This window comes from Dama dama, chromosome 11 (genome assembly GCF_033118175.1).
Source record: "Dama dama isolate Ldn47 chromosome 11, ASM3311817v1, whole genome shotgun sequence".
NCBI lineage: Eukaryota > Metazoa > Chordata > Mammalia > Artiodactyla > Cervidae > Dama > Dama dama.
The window spans coordinates 10,624,134-10,630,085 of NC_083691.1; the positions used below are offsets into that span (position 1 = coordinate 10,624,134).

The 5,952-nt window shown below is 41.1% G+C and overlaps 1 long non-coding RNA gene across 1 annotated transcript; it reads right to left on the reverse strand.

Moving 5' to 3' along the window:
- Positions 1-1,157: 1,157 nt before the first annotated feature.
- On the reverse strand, positions 1,158-5,725 carry LOC133065412 (uncharacterized). Its single transcript, XR_009694882.1, has 3 exons — positions 5,262-5,725; positions 2,502-2,607; positions 1,158-1,561 (listed from the first exon to the last, which is right to left on the reverse strand). It is a non-coding gene; the product is annotated as an uncharacterized LOC133065412 (long non-coding RNA).
- Positions 5,726-5,952: the final 227 nt, after the last annotated feature.

Below are 5,952 nucleotides of genomic sequence, written 5' to 3' on the forward strand. Positions count from 1 at the left end.
AAGTACACAACTCCATTTATGATCAGAGAAATTAAAACCACAATGAGAAGCGAGTACACATGCCTCAGACTGTCCAAGTTTCTATCAAGTGTTGACAATGACATGAACACCTGGGATTCTCATAAACTTCTGGTGAGAATGTACACTTGGAAAGCAGTTCAACATGATCTACTATATTTGAAACATATTTAAACCTTGTGAAGATATTTAAACCCTAGACAGCATGTTAAAAAGCAGGGCATTACTTTGCCAACAAAGTTCCACATAGTCAAAACTATGGTTTTTCCAGGCTTTGGAAAGGAAATCAGTCCTGAATATTTATTGGAAGGACTGATGCTGAAGCTGAAGCTCCAATACTTTGGCCACCTGATGTGAAGAACTGTCTCATTGGAAAAGACCCTGATGCTGGGAAAAATTGAAGGCAGGAGGCGACACACAGGATGAGATGGTTGGATGGTATCACCGACTCGATGGACATGAGTTTGAGCAAGCCCCGGGAGCTGGTGATGGACAGGGAAGCTGGGTGTGCTGCAGTCCATGAGGTCGCAGAGTCAGACATGACGGAGTGACTGAACTGACTGAATGAAACCTTTTGATCCTTGTGTAGGCTCAGTCGCTCAAGTTGTGTCCGACTCTTTGCAACCTAATGGACTGTAACCCATCAGGCTCCTCTGTCCATGACTTTTTATGGCAAGAATACTGAAGCATGTTGCCATTTCCTACTCCAGGGTATCTTCCTGACCCGGGGATCAAACCTGCATCTCTTATGCCTCCTGCATTGGGAGGAGGGGGCCCCTCCTCCTCCCAATGTGTAGCCTGGGAAGCCCCCATACTACACACCTGATCTTAGCCAAAACCCTGGTCATATACCCTAGAGAAATTCATGTGCATGTGTACCAAGAATCATGTAGAATAATGTTCATAGTAGCATTGTTCATAATAGCCAAAATACTAAATACAACCTAAATTGTGCTGTCTTGGGGATACTAAACAGTTGGAAGTGAATGAATTAGAGCTACACATAACAATAAGGATAAAACTTTAAAAACAATGTGAGTGAAAGAAGCCAGACACAAGTATATATACTCTTGGATTCTGTTACATCAAGTGAAAAAATACAAAGGAAACTAAACCATGATGTTTGAGGAGGTATTTTTACATGGTTAAGTTCTGAAGACAGTAACAATAAAGTCACTTAAAATTTTATTTATTTGTTTATTTTTTGGCTGAGCTGGGTCTTCATTGCTGGGGGCAGGTTTTCTCTAGCAACAGTGAGCCTGGGCTACTTTCTAGTTGCCGTGTGCGGGCTTCTCATCGCAGTGGTTTCCCTTGTTGCAGAGCACGCGCTCTAGGATATGCAGCCTTCAGTTGCTGCAGCTCTTAGCACACAGGCTCAATAGTTGTGGGCACACGGGCTCAGCTGCCCCGTGGCATGCAGAATCTTCCCAGACCAGGGATCAAACCTGTGTCTTCTGCATTGGCAGGCAGCTTCTTAATCACGAGACTACCAGGGAAGTCCAGAAAAGTCACTTTTTTTAATGCAGGAGGGGATTGTGATTAGCTAGGGGAAAAAAATGAGGACTTTTGGGTACTAATAACACTCTATTTCTTGGCCTAGTTATTAAATACTTAGGGATTCACTTTGTTTTTCATTAAACTGTACATTTGTATTTTCTGTATCCACATTGTAATTTATAATAAAATGGTTTAAAATGTATAAAACACTTACCATGTGGTAGATACTCAATTCAGGGCACCCAGTATGACATTAAAAAAAAAAATGGAGGCAGCTGATTTGTGACAATCTCCAAGAAACATAGCTAAGCGGATAAAGGAGCAGAAACCATTTGTGCACTATGCTCTCCCATTGGTTTTAAAACTGGGTTACACACACACACGCACATTGCATGTGAATAAAACATCTCTAGAAGGCAACATCAGAAAGCAGCAAGAGCAGTGATCTTCACTTGTGTAGGGTAACATGCTGGGGACTGCGTGGCAGGTCAATTTATTTTCACTGTATATTGTATACTGTACCCTTTGAAGTATATGCTATGTATATATATTTCCTATTTTAAAAATTTAGAAATTTAAAACAACAAAAAAAGAAATTTAAAACATATCAAATATTATCACTCAAAATCTACAGGTAGCTCGTTATGTTCAGTCCTTCCTCTTTTCTTTTTTAAATTTATTTGGCTGCACTGGGCCTTAGTTGTGGCATGTGGGATCTAGTCCCCTGAAGAACAGGGATCAAACCCAGGCCCCCAGCCTTGCGAGGGTAGAGTCTTAGCCACTGGACCACCAGGGAGGTCCCCTCCATAGCTTACTGTACTTCAAAGGAAAACTTAAGGCAGAAGAAAAATTAAAACAAGCATTTTATGTATAAAATACTTTATAATTAATCAAGTACCTCAATCATAAATGGCTTTGTGAGGAGGCAGAATTACACCCATTTTACAGACTAGTAAACAGAGCCTTGGAGGGATTAAGTGACTTACCCTAAGTCACAGCCAGTTAGTGACAGGACTGGAACTCGTTTTTATGCCTGCAAACTCCATGATCCTTCTTCTCTATCACGCTGACACCATATACTCTCCTAAATGCCTTTCACCAAAAATATTTATGTGAAGAACAAAAAACACACTATCTGTTACTTTTCACTTGTGTGTGGGGAAGGTTCTTTATTAATTATTAAAGTCATTTTTTAAGTGAAAGACAAAGAAACTTATTGAATGACATATCGCACTATCAGAAGTACTAAACCATCTCATATGACTCATACTTCGTATTACTCCCAGCTTGGGTATTAGGGAGATATACTTTTCTCTCACTCTCTTGTTGTTTAATGAAGGCTAAGAAATTATTCCATCTCTTAATCAAAAAAGACATCTATGCAGCCAATACAAGAGAGTAATTAGATGTAAAACTTTTCAAAGCATTTCCAAAAATTTTTGTCAAATTCAATGCGATCACCAAACATTATTTCCCATAGAAAGTAACCTTGAAAAAAAAGAAAGTAATCTTGAAAATTCACTCTCAAGAGGTGGTTTTCTTGAAGAGCTTCTAAAATTTATTCGCATAGTATATTTATATGATAAATAATAGCATTACCACTACTGTACAACTTTCACATACAATATCTCATTTGATCCTTGAAACAAGCCACCAAGACAAGGAGGGACAGAAATTCCTGACATTCAATAGATGAAGAAACTGAGGCTCTGGGGGGCTGGGTGTTTCCACGGTCATATGCCCTCTTAGCTGAATATTCTCTCCAACAAAGTATGTGAACTTATCAAGGTCTAAATATTCAACTTGTTGATTACATTGGCCTTTTCCTTCTTGCTCTATGCCTTTAATTCCCTTTCAGAAAGGAAGATTTAGGAGCTAAATAACATCCAATCCTAATCAATTGTAACTCTGCTTAGCTTTCTGAGATCAGATGGGAATAGAAATCTATTTTCTTACCCATAAGAGCACAAGTAAAATGAGCTTGTTTAAATTACTGGATAAAAATCTACATTTGTCTATCACCAATATCAAAATACTTTTAAACTATGTAACTACTCTATATCCTAAAAACTACAGAAGTCTTATGAACCTGAAGTTCAGGATGACAACCCACACTACGGAAATTAAAAATTAATCTGCTAAAGTTCAAATTCTGGTTCCGTATCTTCTCAACTATGTGATTTCCTGGCCAAGTTTCTTTACCTCTTAGAGCTTCATACTCTTTATCCCCAAAGTAGAGGTTTAAAAAATATTTTCCAAAGGATTAAAAGAAATATTGCACTTACAGCTTTTAGCATAGTATTTAACACTTAAATACTGATAACTTAGCACTGTTATTATTGATATTTAACATTCAGCAAGCTAAATTTATTTACTGATTCTCCTACTCAATCCATAAATGATTGCACTTTGGAATACACTATAATTTACCTAATATAATTTGACTTTTAAAAATACTACAACCACCAATATACTCAATTCTCTTTAGCAGTTAGCCAGATACCACTTTTCTAAATCTCAGAAAAGGAGAGCTGCAAAGGCTACTCCATCAATCAAGGATGAGGCTGAAATTGAGAGCTGTTTTTAATGGATATGGACTATGACACATACAGAAAATTTGCTTGAAATGATATGTAACTGTAATGTGGTGGAATGGTGATGTCTATTTTGATAATGGACTGATGTAACCTGAAGAAGGGTAGTTGTTACAACAGTATTACAAGCCCTGTGAAAGACAGGCATGATGCAACTTCAATTGTACGAATGGAGTCAACACTGAGTCACCAGCATAACCTTTGAGGAGCACTAAAGGAGAAAGAAAAATTCCTGAGTACTGACTCCTAGGCTCAGCATCTTAGTCAACTATGTGTAAGATGTTTCAGTGCTACTTAGACATAGTACTGCTCATACCAATGAATCTCAGGAAACCATTCAGTGCAAAAAATACTGGAGTCACTAGCTCCTGACTGTGGTTAAGTCCCACAAAATTTCTGTAAGCATCTCAAAATATTTTCTATCAGGCCTTTGACCCATCTCTAGTAGGGCCTCTAAAATGATTTGTTGAATAAGTGAACTTAATTTTAAAAAACTGTTGGGAGCCTTCCTGGCAGTTCAGTGGTTAAGACTGCGCTTCCAATGCAGGGGACATGGGTTTGATCCCTGGTTGGGGAACTAATACCCCACATGCTCTACAGAGGCCAAAAAATAAACAAATCTAAAAACTTATTATGAGCACTGGCTACAGAGTCAAGCTTACTTGGATATCAATGCTAACTGTATCACTTAGCAGCTCTGTGACAATTAATCTCTTTGGTCTCAATTTTCTCATCTGTAAAATGGAAAATGCCAATTATTGAACTGTAAGGACCAAAAGGCAAAAGAATAATGCTTAGCACATAGTAAGGCTAAAGTACATAGCAGCCTTTATACTTTTTGCTACAAGGGTATGGCATTATCCAGAGGTCTTTGTCCATTAAATACATTTAAGCACAATCAGACCTTTTCCAGAAGAAGTGAAGGTAAAAAGGTATCAACGAAGGATGAAGAAGGCATTGTAAATGGTAATCTGAGCCACAAAAGGAAATGATGGCAAGGAGAGGCAAGACAAGGGGTGACAAGCTAGAAAAATGATACATCCCAAGGTGGGAGTGATGGCATTAGCACGCTCTTAAGGGCAGGGTTGCCACATGTGTAGGGGACTCTGTATAGGAGTCAATTACTTTGGTCAGGTCTGTCCAGGGACTTACCGTGGGGCAAGGCAATGTGGGGAGACCTGGGAAAGACAGCGGGATAGCGGGTGCCGGGGCATATAAGTAGTAGGAGCCATGATTCGCGACCGGGCAGTGCCCAGACTAGGTCCCAACTCGAGAGCTGCGGCACGATGAGCAACAAAAGACCCCACGACACTAGTACCTGTGGCGGCTATAAAGGACAGAGAAATTTGTTCGGAGGTGATCACAGCATCTACGCTGACACCTGCATGCCTGGGACGGGATGGAGGCGGGGAGGAAAAAACAGTCGCTTCCCTCGAGAGGGACGAAGGAAGGTCAGGCGGGCGGGTCGTGGAGAAGGCACGGACTCAAGTCCTACTGCTTCGGGGATATCTGGCACGCCGGACTGGCCCCGATCCCCTCAGGGCCCAGCGTGGAGGTGGGACTTCAGCTGTTACCGGCGGAAACCACCTCGGGGTGAGAAGTCCCGTCACTGATAGGCAGCTGCTAAAGCAATGGAGCTGGAGCACAGGGCGGATGTAGTGTCTCATTGGTGATTGTTGGGGGGCGCCCAACAGCCAATGAGTCAGCCCGGGGGGCGTAGCAATGACGTTAGCTGCGGAGGAGGCCGCTTCGAATCCGCGGCGGCCAGCTTGGTGGCCTGGACCAATCAGCGACGTCCAACGAGCTGCGCCTTCGCCAATCGGCGGCCTCCACGACGGGGCTG